The 16,903-nt window shown below is 60.2% G+C and overlaps 1 non-coding gene across 1 annotated transcript; it reads left to right on the top strand.

Annotated features, from left to right (window-relative positions):
* Nucleotides 1-11,634: 11,634 nt before the first annotated feature.
* LOC131872101 (5S ribosomal RNA) lies at nt 11,635-11,753 on the top strand. Its single transcript, XR_009370285.1, has one exon. It is a non-coding gene; the product is annotated as a 5S ribosomal RNA (ribosomal RNA).
* Nucleotides 11,754-16,903: the final 5,150 nt, after the last annotated feature.

Raw genomic sequence — 16,903 nt, 5'->3', positions numbered from 1 at the left:
GGCGAAGGATGCAGAAGTGAGAGCCGAGGGATGTAGCAGAGATAGCAATCGGGGTGTGTGATGCAGAAGAGATAGCAATCGAGGTGTGCGGTGGGAAGGGCCCAGCAGCCAGAATGCATGAAGCGACGGATGAAGCAGTGATGACAACCGGGCTGTGAGGAGAGGAGGGATGCAGCCAAGAAAGCAATCAGGGCTCGAGGCAAGGGATGCATCAAGGATAGCAATCATGTTGTGAGGCGAGATTCCAAAGGCTAAACGTGAGAGGCTGCAGGGTCGACTCAGAGAGGTCTATGCATGTGAGAGGCTGAAAGCAAGGTCGACTCGGAGCGGTCTATGCATCGGGCGCGCTTGGGGCGACTACCAGTGCCAACCCCTTATCCCGCGACGCGTCCGACAAAGAGAACGTTCCAAGGCGGCAGAGGAGGTTACCAGCCGAAGGATGCAGTAGCAATAACAGGTATAGTTCCGCGGCGGCCGAGAAGACTCACCGCATAGGAATCGGGATGCGAGGCGAGGGATGCGGCGGGAAGGCCCCGACGGCTAAACGGAAGAGGCTGCAGGGCCGCCTCGGAATGGTCCAAGCATCGGATGCGATTGGGACGACTACCAGTGCCAACCCCTTATCCCGCGATGCGTCCGATACACAGATAGTTCCAAGGCGGCCGAGGAGCCTCACCGCATATCAATCGGGGTGCGAGGCGAGGGATGGGGCGGGAAGGCCCCAACGGCTAGACGGAAGAGGCTTCAGGGCCACCTCGGAATGGTCCAAGCATCGGACGCGCTTGGGGCGACTGCCAGTGCCAACCCCTTATCCCGCGATGCGTCCGATACACAGATGGTTCCAAGGCGGCCGAGGAGCCTCACCGCATAGCAATCGGGGGTGCGAGGCGAGGGATGGGGCGGGAAGGCCCCAACGGCTAGACGGAAGAGGCTTCAGGGCCGCCTAGGAATGGTCCAAGCATCGGACACGCTTGGGGCGACTACCAGTGACAGCCCCCTATCCCGCGATGCGTCCGATACGAAGATGGTTCCAAGGCGGCCGAGGAGCCTCACCGCATAGCAATCGGGGTGCGAGGTGGGGGATGCGGCGAGATGGCCCCAACGGCTAGACGGAAGAGGCCACAGGGCCGCGTCGGAATAGTCCAAGCATCGGACGCGCTTGGGGCGACTACCAGTGACAACCCCTTATCCCGCGATGCGTCCGATACGAAGATAGTTCCAAGGCGGCCGAGGAGCCTCACCGCATAGCAATCGGGGTGCGAGGTGGGGGATGCGGCGAGATGGCCCCAACGGCTAGACGGAAGAGGCTGCAGGGCCGCCTCGGAATAGTCCAAGCATCGGACGCGCTTGGGGCCACTACCAGTGACAACCCCTTATCCCGCAATGCGTCCGATACGAAGATAGTTCCAAGGCGGCCGAAGAGCCTCACCGCATAGCAATCGGGGTGCGAGGTGGGGGATGCGGCGAGATGGCCCCAACGGCTAGACGGAAGAGGCCACAGGGCCGCCTCGGAATAGTCCAAGCATCGGACGCGCTTGGGGCGACTACCAGTGACAACCCCTTATCCCGCGATGCGTCCGATACGAAGATAGTTCCCAGGCGGCCGAGGAGCCTCACCGCATAGCAATCAGGGTGCGAGGCGAGGGATGCGGCGAGATGGCCCCAAAGGCTAGACGGAAGAGGCTGCAGGGCTGCCTCGGAATAGTCCAAGCATCGGACGCGCTTGGGGCGACTACCACTGCCAACCCCTTATCCCGCGATGCGTTCGATACACAGATAGTTCCGAGGCGGCCGAGGAGGTGGGGGATGCAGCGAGATGGCCCCAACGGCTAGACGGAAGAGGCTGCAGGGCCGCCTCGGAATAGTCCAAGCATCGGACGCGCTTGGGGCGACTACCAGTGACAACCCCTTATCCCGCGATGCGTCCGATACACAGATAGTTCCGAGGCGGCCAAGGAGCCTCACCGCATAGCAATCGTGGTGCGAGGTGGGGGATGCGGCGAGATGGCCCCAACGGCTAGACGGAAGAGGCTGCAGGGCCGCCTCGGAATGGTCCAAGCATCGGATGCGCTTGGGGCGACTACCACTGCCAACCCCTTATCCCGCGATGCGTCCGATACACAGATAGTTCCAAGGCGGCCGAGGAGCCTCACAGCATAGCAATCAGGGTGCGAGGCGAGGGATGCGGCGAGAAAGCCCCAACGGCTAGAGGGAAGAGGCTTCAGGTCCGCCTCGGAATGGTCCAAGCATCGGACGCGCTTGGGGCGACTACCAGTGACAACCCCTTATCCCGCGACGCGTCCGATACACAGATAGTTCCAAGGCGGCCGAGGAGCCTCACCGCATAGCAATCGGGGTGCGAGGCGAGGGATGCGGCGAGAAGGACCCAACGGCTACACGGAAGAGGCTTCGGGGCCGCCTCGGAATGGTCCAAGCATCGGACGCGCTTGGGGCGACTACCAGTGACAACCCCTTATCCCGCGACGCGTCCGATACACAGATAGTTCCAAGGCGGCCGAGGAGCCTCACCGCATAGCAATCGGGGTGCGAGGCGAGGGATGCGGCGAGAAGGACCCAACGGCTACACGGAAGAGGCTTCGGGGCCGCCTCGGAATGGTCCAAGCATCGGACGCGCTTGGGGCGACTACCAGTGACAACCCCTTATCCCGCGACGCGTCCGATACACAGATAGTTCCAAGGCGGCCGAGGAGCCTCACCGCATAGCAATCGGGGTGCGAGGCGAGGGATGCGGCGAGAAGGACCCAACGGCTAGACGGAAGAGGCTTCGGGTCCGCCTCGGAATGGTCCAAGCATCGGACGCGCTTGGGGCGACTACCAGTGACAACCCCTTATCCCGCGACGCGTCCGATACACAGATAGTTCCAAGGCGGCCGAGGAGCCTCACCGCATAGCAATCGGGGTGCGAGGCGAGGGATGCGGCGAGAAGGACCCAACGGCTAGACGGAAGAGGCTTCGGGTCCGCCTCGGAATGGTCCAAGCATCGGACGCGCTTGGGGCGACTACCAGTGACAACCCCTTATCCCGCGACGCGTCCGATACACAGATAGTTCCAAGGCGGCCGAGGAGCCTCACCGCATAGCAATCGGGGTGCGAGGCGAGGGATGCGGCGAGAAGGACCCAACGGCTAGACGGAAGAGGCTTCGGGTCCGCCTCGGAATGGTCCAAGCATCGGACGCGCTTGGGGCGACTACCAGTGACAACCCCTTATCCCGCGACGCGTCCGATACACAGATAGTTCCGAGGCGGCCGAGGAGCCTCACCGCATAGCAATCGGGGTGCGAGGCGAAGGATGCGGCGAGAAGGACCCAACGGCTAGACGGAAGAGGCTTCGGGTCCGCCTCGGAATGGTCTAAGCATCGGACGCGCTTGGGGCGACTACCAGTGACAACCCCTTATCCCGCGACGCGTCCGATACACAGATAGTTCCAAGGCGGCCGAGGAGCCTCACCGCATAGCAATCGGGGTGCGAGGCGAGGGATGCGGCGAGAAGGACCCAACGGCTAGACGGAAGAGGCTTCAGGGCCGCCTCGGAATGGTCCAAGCATCGAACGCGCTTGGGGCGACTACCAGTGACAACCCCTTATCCCGCGACGCGTCCGATACACAGATAGTTCCGAGGCGGCCGAGGAGCCTCACCGCATAGCAATCGGGGTGCGAGGCGAGGGATGCGGCGAGAAGGACCCAACGGCTAGACGGAAGAGGCTTCAGGGCCGCCTCGGAATGGTCCAAGCATCGGACGCGCTTGGGGCGACTACCAGTGACAACCCCTTATCCCGCGACGCGTCCGATACACAGATAGTTCCGAGGCGGCCGAGGAGCCTCACCGCATAGCAATCGGGGTGCGAGGCGAGGGATGCGGCGAGAAGGACCCAACGGCTAGACGGAAGAGGCTTCAGGGCCGCCTCGGAATGGTCCAAGCATCGGACGCGCTTGGGGCGACTACCAATGACAACCCCTTATCCCGCGACGCGTCCGATACACAGATAGTTCCGAGGCGGCCGAGGAGCCTCACCGCATAGCAATCGGGGTGCGAGGCGAGGGATGCGGCGAGAAGGACCCAACGGCTAGACGGAAGAGGCTTCAGGGCCGCCTCGGAATGGTCCAAGCATCGGACGCGCTTGGGGCGACTACCAGTGACAACCCCTTATCCCGCGACGCGTCCGATACACAGATAGTTCCGAGGCGGCCGAGGAGCCTCACCGCATAGCAATCGGGGTGCGAGGCGAGGGATGCGGCGAGAAGGACCCAACGGCTAGACGGAAGAGGCTTCAGGGCCGCCTCGGAATGGTCCAAGCATCGGACGCGCTTGGGGCGACTACCGTTGCCAACCCCTTATCCCGCGATGCGTCTGATACACAGATAGTTCCGAGGCGGCCGAGGAGCCTCACCGCATAGCAATCGGGTTGCGAGGCAGATTATTGGGAAGGGAACCCCCTGGGATGCGGCTCAAGCAGTGCCCAAAGGGACTGGAATGCGGAATCACATCGAGAGACCCAAATGCTATACGAGGGCTCAAATCGAATTATCGATTTGGCCACGACATGGACGCATCGGAACGACTACCTTTGCCGAACCACTCGCAATTGCATCCATACCGAAACCAATAGACATTTCCGTTAGAGCCCTCGCATAGCATTCGGGAATCTCGCATGCCCCTCTAAATCGACCAATGCTGGCGCTCAATGAAAATCCGAGCGCTACCACCGTTCGAGCGCCAGCATTGGTCGAGTTAGAGGGGCACGGGGGAGAATGCTCCAGTCAACACCTCCCCTATATAAGTTATTTGTCCGATTCTCGCACAACCGTAGTCTGCCTCGTCGAATCAAACAACGGTCCCAGATTCCGACTTCCGTTCCGTAGAGACCCAAAAGCTAGATGGAGGCTCGCAAGAAAGAGAGTCGGCGCATAGCAATCGGGTTTCTCGAACGTTTAGGGACCGAGCTCACTTGCGGATAGGGCAAAATCCGCCAAGCAACCCAAAAGCTAGACGGGGGCTCGAATCGAATCGCCTAGGCGGCCACAACAACGACGTGTTGGATCGACTACCAGTGCCAAACCATTCAGCAAGACTAGTCTGTGTCGAGGCCGGATAGAGATTCTCAGAGAGCGCCCGCATAGCATTTAGGAGACCTGCCGCGTCCCTCACACTCGACAAATGGTGGTGCACGTTTATAAATCCGAGCGATCCCAACCCTTTCAAGCACCAACATCGGTCGAGATAGAGGGGCACGGAGGGGGCTGCGTGAGACAACACAGTCCCCTATATAAGTTATTTGTCCGATTCTCACACATCCGAAGAATGGTCATCAAATCGGACAACAGCCCAAACTTCCGACTTCCGTCCCAGAAAGCCCAAGAGCTATCTAAAACGTTCATGGCCGGAACTCGATCGCGGCTATACCAGTCCGCCAAGCAACCCAAAAGCTAGACTGGAGCTCTAGTCGAATCACCTCTGTGGCCATTGCAAGGACGTGTTGGAGCGACTACCATTGCCGAACCATTCCGCAGGTCGAGTCCATACCAAGGCCGCATAGAGATTCACGATGAGCTCCTGCATAGCAATCAGGAGACTTGCCGTGTCCATCACAATCGATAAATCCTGGTGCAAGATTTTTGCATCCGAGCGCTCCAACCAGTCGAGCACCAGCATCAATCGACATAAACGGGCACGGGGGGAGGATGCTCGAGAACACTACCTCCCCTATATAAGTTATTTGTCCGATTCTCAAGCAGCCGAAGTCTGGTCATCGAATCGGGTCAAAGACCACAACTTCCGACTTTACCCACAATGCAAGTCATCGAATCGAACATCGGCCCCCGAGTCGGACTCCATGCGTATGTCAGGTCATCGGACCCAAATTCCGCCTTCCTGCGCATGGCGGGCCATCAATATCAACTCGGTCATCGGACCCAAACTCCGCCTTTTTGCGTATGGCACGCCTTCAAATCGGTCATCGGACCCAAATTCCGCCTTCCTGTGCATGGCGGGCCATCAACATCAACTCGGTCATCGGACCCAAATTCCGCCTTTCTGCGCATGGCACGCCATCAACTCGGTCATCGGACCCAAATTCCGCCTTCCTGCGCATGGCAGGTCATCGGACACAAATTCAGACCTCGCCAATATGCCTACGTATCGAATCGGTCATCGGACCCAACTTCCGACTTCATCCATACTGTAGGGTCTTTGAGGTTGGCGCGGTGCGCTCAACCCAGGGAGTCGACCCATCGAAGCATACACCTCCCCTATATAAGCTATTTGTCCGATTCCCACACCTGTGTAGTTTGCACCTCTGACCAGGACATCGACCCCAACTTCCGAACTCGACTGCAACGACGGCACCAGCGCCTTGGTGCGCACCTTGCGACGCACAGTCCCAACATTCGCCTTCCTGCACATGGCAGGTCATCGGACCCAAATTCCGACCTCGCGAGTATGCCTACATATCGAATCGGTCATCGGACCCAACTTCCGACTTCATCCATACCGTAGGGTCTTTGAGGTTGGCGCGGTGCGCTCAACCCGGGGAGTCGACCCAACGAAGCATACACCTCCCCTATATAAGCTATTTGTCCGATTCCCACACCTGTGTAGTTTGCACCTCCGATCAAGACATCGACCCCAACTTCCGAACTCGCCTCCAACGACCGAACCAGCGCCTTGGTGCGCACCTTGCAACGCACAGTGCCAACATTCGCCTTCCTGCACGTGGCAGGTCATCGGACCCAAATTCCGACCTCGCGAGTATGCCTACATATCGAATCGGTCATCGGACCCAACTTCCGACTTCATCCATACCGTAGGGTCTTTGAGGTTGGCGCGGTGCGCTCAACCCGGGGAGTCGACCCAACGAAGCATACACCTCCCCTATATAAGCTATTTGTCCGATTCCCACACCTGTGTAGCTTGCACCTCCGATCAGGACATCGACCCCAACTTCCGAACTCGACTAAAAAGACCGCACCAGCGCCTTGGTGTGCACCTTGCAACGCACAGTGTCAACATTCGCCTTCCTGCACATGGCAGGTCATCGGACCCAAATTCCGACCTCATGAGCATACCTACTAATCGAATTGGTCATCGGACCCAACTTCCGACTTCATCCATACCGTAGGGTCTTTGAGGTTGGCGCGGTGCGCTCAACCTGGGGAGTCGACCCATCGAAGCATACACCTCCCCTATATAAGCTATTTGTCCGATTCCGACACCTGTGTAGTTTGCACCTCCGCTCAGGACATCGACCCCAACTTCCGAACTCGCCTGCAACGACCGAACCAGCGCCTTGGTGCGCACCAAAAGTGCGCACTTTTGGAGGGCACTTTTGTGCGCTCCAAAGGTGCGCACTTTTGGAGGGCACTTTTCTGCGCTCCAAAGGTGCGCACTTTTGGAGGGCACTTTTTGGAGGGCACTTTTCTGCGCTCCAAAGGTGCGCACTTTTGGAGGGCACTTTTTGGAGGGCACTTTTCTGCGCTCCAAAGGTGCGCACTTTTGGAGGGCACTTTTTGGAGGGCACTTTTCTGCGCTCCAAAGGTGCGCACTTTTGGAGGGCACTTTTTGGAGGGCACTTTTCTGCGCTCCAAAGGTGCGCACTTTTGGAGGGCACTTTTCTGCGCTCCAAAGGTGCGCACTTTTGGAGGGCACTTTTTGGAGGGCACTTTTCTGCGCTCCAAAGGTGCGCACTTTTGGAGGGCACTTTTTGGAGGGCACTTTTCTGCGCTCCAAAGGTGCGCACTTTTGGAGGGCACTTTTTGGAGGGCACTTTTCTGCGCTCCAAAGGTGCGCACTTTTGGAGGGCACTTTTTGGAGGGCACTTTTCTGCGCTCCAAAGGTGCGCACTTTTGGAGGGCACTTTTGTGCACTCCAAAGGTGCGCACTTTTGGAGGGCACTTTTCCTGTGCTCCAAAGGTGCACACCTAGGTGAGCACCTTCGACCACACCTTGTAGCACACCAAACTCTGACTTTCGACTTCATCCGCAATGCAGGGTCTTTGAGGTTGGCGCAATGCGCACAACCAGGGGAGTCGACCCATCAAACCCAACACCTCCCCTATATAAGCTATTTGTCTGATTCTCATACATGCGTAGCCTGCAGGAGCAATTAGGACATCGACCCCAACTTTCGGCTTCTAAACGAAAACAAGGTCTTTGAGGTTGGTGTAATGCGAACAACTAGGGGAGTCAACCCATCAAACCCAACACCTCCCCTATATAAGCTATTTGTCTGATTCTCATACATGTGTAGTCTACAGGAGCAATTAGGACATCGACCCCAACTTTTGACTTCTTAACGAAAACAAGGTCTTTGAGGTTGACGTAATGCGCACAACCAGGGGAGTCGACCCATCAAACCCAACACCTCCCCTATATAAGCTATTTGTCCGATTCTCATACATGTGTAGCCTGCAGGAGCCATTAGGACATTGACCCCAACTTTTGACTTCTTAACGAAAACAAGGTCTTTGAGGTTGGCGTAATGCGCACAACCAAGGGAGTTGACCCATCAAACCCAACACCTCCCCTATATAAGCTATTTGTCTGATTCTCATACATGTGTAGCCTGCAACAACGATTAGGACATCCACCCCAACTTCTGAATTCGTCTGCGTTGACCGCACCAAAGGTGCACGCCTTGGTGCTCACCAAAATCCGACTTCCGACTTCTTCTGCTATGCGGGGTCTTTGAGGTTGGCGCAGTGCGCACAACCAGGGGAGTCAACCCACCGAATGCAACACCTCCCCTATATAAGCTATTTGTCTGATTCTCATACATGCGTAGACTGCAGCAATGATTAGGACATCCACCCCAACTTTTGACTTCTTAAACAAGACAGGGTCTTTGAAGTTGGTGCAGTGCACACAACCAGGGGAGTCGACCCATCAAACGCAACACCTCCCCTATATAAAGCTATTTGTCCGATTCTCATACGTGTAGTCTGCAGCAGCGATTAGGACATCGACCCCAACTTCCGAATTCGTTTGCATTGACCGCACCAAAGGTGCACGCCTTGGTGTGCACCCTGGAGTGCACTTTGGTGCTCACCTCGGTGCACACTTTGGTGTGCACCTCGGTGTGCACCAAAGGTGCGCACCTTGGAGCGCACCAAAGGTGTACACTTTGGAGCGCACCACATAGGGTCTTTGAGAGGTTGGCGCAGTGCGCACACCAAGGTGGGTGTTGAGGTGCGTGCCGAGGTGGGTGGGTGCTAGGGTGCGCTCCATGGTGGGTGCCAGGGTGGGTGCGTGCTAGGGTGGATTCCAAAGAGGGTCATAGGGTGGGTGCCAAGGTGGGTTGGTGATATAGTGGGTTCAAAGGTGGGTACTAGGGTGGGTTCCAAGGTGGGTCACAAGTTGGGTGCCAGGATGCGTGGGTGTTAGGTTGGGTGCCAAGGTGGGCTCCTGCGTGGGTGGGTGCTAGGGTGGGTTTCAAGGTGGACGCGAGGGCGGGTGCCAAGGTGGGTAACAAGTTGGGTGTTAGGATGGGTGAGTGCTAGAGTGGGTGCCAAGGTGGGTGGGTGCTAAGGTGGATGCCAAGGTGGTTCACAGGGTGGGTGGGTTCTAGGGTGAGTTCCAAGGTGGGTCACAGGTTCAGTGCTAGGGTGGGTGTCAAGGCGGGTGTCGAGGTGCCTGGGTGCTAGGGTGTGGATGCCAATGTGGGTCATAGGGTGGGTACTAGGGTGGGCTGCAATGTGGGTGCCAAGGTGGGTAACATGCTCGGTGGGTTCTAAATTGGGTGCCAGGGTGGGTGTGCACCCACCTTGCCCGAGGTGGGTGCCAAGGTGCCAGTGTGGGTGGGTGCTAAGGTGGATGCCAAGGTGGGTGAGAAGGTGGGTGATAGGTTGAGTGGTAGGATGGGTGGGTGCCAAGATGGGTCACAGGGTGGGTGCAAGGGTGGGTAGGTGCTAGGGTTGGTGTCAGGGTGGGTGGGTGCTAGGTTGGGTTCCAAGGTGGGTGCGAGGGTGAGTGTCAAGGTGGGTCACAGGTTAGGTGCTAGGATGGGTGAGTGCTAGGGTGCAAAGGTGCCAGGGTGGGTGCTAGGATGGGTCGATGCTAGGGTGAGTGGCAAGGTGGGTCCACAAGTGTCAAGGTGGGTGCCGAGGTGGGTGCCAAGTCGGCGACTGCTATGGTGGATGCCAAGGTGGGTCACGGGGTGGGTGCCAAGTTGCTAGGTTGGGTTCCAAGGTGGGTGCCAACGTGGGTGCTAGGGTGCGTGGGTTAAAGGGTGTGTCACAACGTGGGTGCCAGGATGGGTGCGCACCCACACTGGCCAAGACGGGTGCGGGTGCAAGGTTGGGTTCCAAGCCCGGTCACAGGCTGGGTGCTAGGATGGGTGGGTGCCAAGGTGGGCACCAGGGTGGGTGCACCCACCCTGGCCAAGGTGGGTCACGGGGTGGGTCCTAGGGTGGGTAACGGGGTGGGTACTAAGGTGCGTGCCAAGGTGGGTCATAGGGTGGGTGCCAAGGTGGGCACCAGGGTGGGTGTGCACCAACCCTAGCCAGGGTAGGTCACGGGGTGGTTGTCGGGGTGGGCGTCAAGGAGCCAAGGTGGGTGGCAAGTAGCCAAGTTGCGTGCCAAGGTGGGTGTCGGGGTGGGTGCCAAGGATCCAAGGTGGGTGCCAAGGAACCAAGGTGGGTGTCTGGGTGGGTGCCGAGGTGGGAGCCAGGGTGGGTCCCAAGGTGAGTGCAAAGGTGGGTGCCAGGGTCAAGGTGAGTGCCAATGTGGGTTCCAAGGTGCCAGGGTCAGGGTGAGTGCCAATGTGGGTTCAAAGGTGCTAAGTTGGGTGCGAGGTTGGGTGCGAGGGTGGGTGGGTGCCAAGGTGTGCTAGGTGGAAGCCCGGGTGGGTCGGCATCCCATGGGTGTCGAGTTGGGTGCCTGATGGGTGCTTCTTGTCAAGTTTTAGTCGTCGGGACTCATTTCGAGCCTTAGAGGTCGTTTCTTGTCCGGTTGCCCTGTCTTCGACCTGGGAACCCAATTTTGGTCCTCGGGTCCCATTTTTTTTTGTCTCGCATCCCACTTTTGGCCTGTGGCCTTTTCGGGGTCGATTCTCGTTTTGGGCATCAGAGCATGTTTCTTCTCCTAAAACCCAATATTTGTTTATTAAGTCTCGGAACACATTTTTGTTCTCGTGGACCCATCATGGGTCTTGGAACGCATTTGTGGTCCTTGGGTCCCATTTTGCATCCCGAAACTTGTGTTTTGGTGCTTGATCCCTATTTTGGGTGCCCACCTTGCACCAAGTGCGCACCCGGGGCAAACCGAGCGCCTTGGTGCACCGGGGCAAGATCGAGCGTGCACCCGAGGCGCCCCGAACATGCACCAAGGTGCACTCGGCCCACATGTGAGCGCAGGTCGTTGCGCCCGAGGTGGTGTGTGGGCACCGCGTTGCAGACGGGACACTGCACGCACACGACGCCCCCTCCAGGTGCACGCACGTAGGCCGGGCCGGGTGCACACCCGACGCCCTAGCAAGGTGCGCGCACCCGGGCAGGGCTCACACTTGGCGAACGGGGCGCACTTCGCGAGGGAGGGTGTGCACCTCGACGGGGGTGGGTGGCCGGGGTGGATTCGCACGTGGGTCGCGGTTTGCTAAGTACACACTGCGACAAGCTCATAACGGGTGCGATCATACCAGCGTTAGTGCACCGGATCCCATCAGAACTCCGCAGTTAAGCGCGCTTGGGCCGGAGTAGTACTGGGATGGGTGACCTCCCGGGAAGTCCCGGTGTTGCACCCTTTTTTAGTTTTTCGCCGGGCGTCGCAATGCTATTTGAATAAACCTTTTGCCCGTTTGCGTTCTCGTCGGGGCCGGGCCGGGCCGGGGTGCGCTGCCCGCACTACCGCGCGCGCGGGGGCGACACCGAGCGCGCACCCGAGGCGCCCCGAGCACACAGGCCACGGTGCAACCCGGGCGTTGTGCGCGCACCCCGGTGCGCCCGAGGTGCTGCGCGCGCACCCAGGTGAAATCGGTGTGCACCTCGGCCAGTGCGCGCTCGGTCGAGTCGCGCACGTTGGCCAAGGTGCACGGTGATGTTTCTTACTCTAAGGTTCCGCACCAGACGCCCGGGACAGGTGAGCGAAGCTGGGCGGGGCCGGGTGCGCGGCCGGGGCAGGTGCACGCAGCTGGAGAGAGCTTTGGAGCACACTTCGGAGCGCACCAATGATGCGCTCCATTCAAAAGTTTCCTGAAAAGGCAAAAAAAGTTGAGATTATAGAATTTCCCACTTGAGAGATTGTAAAAAAAAAAAATTTAAAATGAAGGAAACGCGGGTGCCAAGGTGTGCGCAGCCCAGCCAAGGTGTGCGCACCAAGGCGCCCACCCTGGCGAAGGTGCACGCAAGGTGCGCACCCGAGGCAAACCGGACAATTAACCCAACTTTCGACTTCGCGCGCACCTTGGAGCGCACTTCGGAGCGCTCCTTGGTGCGCACCAATCTTGGGCACCTCGGAGTGCACCATGGCGCCCACCAAGGTGCGCACCCGGGGCAAACCGAGCTCCGACTTCGTGCGCACCTTGGAGCGCACGAAAGGTGCGCACCATGGCGCCCACCAAGGTGCGCAGCCCAGCCAAGGCGTGCGCATCAAGGTGCGCACCCTGGCGAAGGTGCGCACCCGGGGCAAACCGAGCTCCGACTTCGTGCGCACCTTGGAGCGCACAAAAGGTGCGCAACCCAGCCAAGGTGTGCGCACCCCGGTCAAACCGAGCTCCGAATCGTGCGCACCAGAGGTGCACGCCATCGTGCGCACCTTGGAGCACACTTCGGAGCCCTCCTTGGTGCGCGCCGATGTTGCGCACCTCGGAGCGCACCCGGGGAAAACAATGCAATTAACCCGACTTTCGACTTCGTGGGCACCTCGGAGCGCTCTCGGGTTCGCACCTCGGAGCACACCGAGGTGCGCACCTTTGATGCGCTGCCTTCACCAATTTCCAGAAAAGGCAAGAAAACATTGAGAAGGTGTGCGCACCGAGGTGCCCACCCTGGCGAAGGTGCACGCGAGGTGCGCACCCGGGGCAAACCGGGCTCCGACTTCGTGCACGCCGCACCTTGGAGCACACTTCGGAGCGCTCCTTGGTGCGCACCAGGGCGCGCAACCCAGCCGAGGTGCCCACCCCGGCGAAGGTGCACGCGAGGTGCGCACCCGGGGCAAACCGGGCTCCGACTTCGTGCACGCCATGGTGCCCACCGCGGCGAAGGTGCACGCGAGGTGCGCACCCGGGGCAAACCGGGCTCCGACTTCGTGCACGCCGCACCTTGGAGCACACTTCGGAGCGCTCCTTGGTGCGCACCATGGTGCCCACCAGGGCGCGCAACCCCGCCGAAGGTGCACGCGAGGTGCGCACCCGGGGCAAACCGGGCTCCGACTTCGTGCACGCCGCACCTTGGAGCACACTTCGGAGCGCTCCTTGGTGCGCACCATGGTGCCCACCAGGGCGCGCAACCCCGCCGAAGGTGCACGCGAGGTGCGCACCCGGGGCAAACCGGGCTCCGACTTCGTGCACGCCATGGTGCGCACCGCGGCGAAGGTGCGCACCCGGGGCAAACCGGGCTCCGACTTCGTGCACGCCGCACCTTGGAGCACACTTCGGAGCGCTCCTTGGTGCGCACCAGGGCGCGCAACCCAGCCGAGGTGCCCACCCCGGCGAAGGTGCACGCGAGGTGCGTACCCGGGGCAAACCGGGCTCCGACTTCGTGCACGCCGCACCTTGGAGCACACTTCGGAGCGCTCCTTGGTGCGCACCATGGTGCCCACCAGGCCGCGCAACCCAGCCAAGGTGTGCGCACCAAGGTGCACGCGAGGTGCGCACCCGGGGCAAACCGGGGTCCGACTTCGTGCACGCCGCACCTTGGAGCACACATCGGGGCGCTCCCGGGTTCGCACCGGCGTTGCGCACCGTGGTGGGCACCTCGGAGCACACCAAGGTGGGCAGCGAGGTGCGCACCTTTGATGCGATGCCTTCACTAATTTCCATAAAAGGCAAAAAAAAAACGAGATTTTAAAATTTCCGTTTTGAAAGATAGTGAGAAAAAGGGAATGCTGGTGCCATCTTGAGCCCGCCCTGGTGCGCAGCCCAGCCAAGGTGTGCGCACCAAGGTGCCCACCCTGGCGAAGGTGCGCGCCCGGGCAATTAACCCAACTTCCAACTTCGCGCGCGCCAGGGTGGGAGCGCACCCAACAACCGGGCCTGGGAAGAGCCAATGCGAGAAACCCCACCAAACGCTCTGACAAAAAAAGAGGGGGCGCTCCAGTAACCCCGCTTCGGAGCGCACCCTGGGCAAACCCAGCCAAGGTGCCCACCCCGGCCAAGGTGCAGGCGAGGTGCGCACCCGGGGCAAACCGGGCTCCGACAACGTGCACGCCGCACCTTGGAGCACACTTCGTAGCGCTCCCGGGTGCGCACCTCAGAGCACACCAAGGTGGGCAGCGAGGTGCGCACCTTTGATGCGCTGCCTTCACTAATTTCCAGAAAAGGCAAAAAAAAAAGGAGATTTTAAAATTTCCGTTTTGAAAGATAGTGAAAAAAACGGAACGCGCGTGCCATCTTGAGCCCGCCCTGGTGCGCAGCCCAGGTAAGGTGCCCACCCTGGCAAAGGTGCGCACCCGGGCAATTAACCCTACTTCCGACTTCGTGCGCGCCAGGGTGGCAACCGGGCCTCGGAAGAGCCAATGCGAGAAACCCCACCAAACGCTCCGACAAAAAAAGAGGCGGCGCTCCAATAACCCCGCTTCGGAGCGCAGCCGGGGCAAACCCAGCCAAGGTGCCCACCCCGACGAAGGTGCACGCGAGGTGCGCACCCGGGGCAAACCGAGCTCCGACAACGTGCACGCAGCACCTTGGAGCACACTTCGAAGCACTCCCGGGTGCCCACCGGCGTTGCGCACCGTGGTGGGCAGCGAGGTGCGCACCTTTGATGCGCTGCCTTCACTAATTTCCAGAAAAAGGCAAAAAAAAATGAGATTTTAAAATTTCCGTTTTGAAAGATAGTGAAAAAAAAGGAACGCGGGTGCCATCTTGAGCCCGCCCTGGTGCGCAGCCCAGGCAAGGCATGCGCACCAAGGTGCCCACCCGAGGTGCACACCCGGGGCAAACCGGGCTCCGACTTCGTGCAGGCCGCACCTTGGAGCACACTTCGGAGCGCTCCTTGGTGCGCACCATGGTGCCCACCAGGGCGCGCAACCCAGCCAAGGTCTGCACACTAAGGTGCCCACCCCGGCGAAGGTGCACGCGAGGTGCGCACCCGGGGCAAACCGGGCTCCGACTTCGTGCACGCCATGGTGCCCACCGCGGCGAAGGTGCACGCGAGGTGCGCACCCGGGGCAAACCGGGCTCCGACTTCGTGCACGCCGCACCTTGGAGCACACTTCGGAGCGCTCCTTGGTGCGCACCATGGTGCCCACCAGGGCGCGCAACCCAGCCAAGGTGTGCGCACCAAGGTGCACGCGAGGTGCGCACCCGGGGCAAACCGGGGTCCGACTTCGTGCACGCCGCACCTTGGAGCACACATCGGAGCGCTCCCAGGTTCGCACCAGCGTTGCGCACCTTTGATGCGCTGCCTTCACTAATTTCCAGAAAAGGCAAAAAAAAACGATATTTTAAAATTTCCGTTCTGAAAGATAGTGAAAAAAACGGAACGCGGGTGCCATCTTGAGCCCTTCCTGGTGCGCAGCCCAGGCAAGTTGTGCGCACCAAGGTGCCCACCCTGGCGGAGGTGCGCGCCCGGGGCAAACCGGGCTCCGACTTCGTGCACTGCATGGTGCCCACCAAGGCGCGCAACCCAGCCAAGGTGCCCACCGCAGCGAAGGTGCACGCGAGGTGCACACCCGGGGCAAACCGGGCTCCGACTTCGTGCACGCCGCACCTTGGAGCACACTTCAGAGCGCTCCTTGGTGCGCACCAGGGCGCGCAACCCAGCCGAGGTGCCCACCCCGGCGAAGGTGCACGCGAGGTGCGCACCCGGGGCAAACCGGGCTCCGACTTCGTGCACGCCATGGTGCCCACCGCGGCGAAGGTGCGCACCCGGGGCAAACCGGGCTCCGACTTCGTGCACGCCGCACCTTGGAGCACACTTCGGAGCGCTCCTTGGTGCGCACCATGGTGCCCACCAGGCCGCGCAACCCAGCCAAGGTGTGCGCACCAAGGTGCACGCGAGGTGCGCACCCGGGGCAAACCGGGGTCCGACTTCGTGCACGCCGCACCTTGGAGCACACATCGGGGCGCTCCCGGGTTCGCACCGGCGTTGCGCACCGTGGTGGGCACCTCGGAGCACACCAAGGTGGGCAGCGAGGTGCGCACCTTTGATGCGATGCCTTCACTAATTTCCATAAAAGGCAAAAAAAAAACGAGATTTTAAAATTTCCGTTTTGAAAGATAGTGAGAAAAAGGGAATGCTGGTGCCATCTTGAGCCCGCCCTGGTGCGCAGCCCAGCCTAGGTTTGCGCACCAAGGTGCCCACCCTGGCGAAGGTGCGCGCCCGGGCAATTAACCCAACTTCCAACTTCGCGCGCGCCAGGGTGGGAGCGCACCCAACAACCGGGCCTGGGAAGAGCCAATGCGAGAAACCCCACCAAACTCTCTGACAAAAAAAGAGGGGGCGCTCCAGTAACCCCGCTTCGGAGCGCACCCTGGGCAAACCCAGCCAAGGTGCCCACCCCGGCCAAGGTGCAGGCGAGGTGCGCACCCGGGGCAAACCGGGCTCCGACAACGTGCACGCCGCACCTTGGAGCACACTTCGTAGCGCTCCCGGGTGCGCACCTCAGAGCACACCAAGGTGGGCAGCGAGGTGCGCACCTTTGATGCGCTGCCTTCACTAATTTCCAGAAAAGGCAAAAAAAAAAGGAGATTTTAAAATTTCCGTTTTGAAAGATAGTGAAAAAAACGGAACGCGC

The sequence above is a fragment of the Cryptomeria japonica genome, unplaced genomic scaffold (genome assembly GCF_030272615.1).
Source record: "Cryptomeria japonica unplaced genomic scaffold, Sugi_1.0 HiC_scaffold_514, whole genome shotgun sequence".
Classification (NCBI taxonomy): Eukaryota; Viridiplantae; Streptophyta; class Pinopsida; order Cupressales; family Cupressaceae; genus Cryptomeria; species Cryptomeria japonica.
This window is presented reverse-complemented; position numbering and strand designations above follow the sequence as displayed.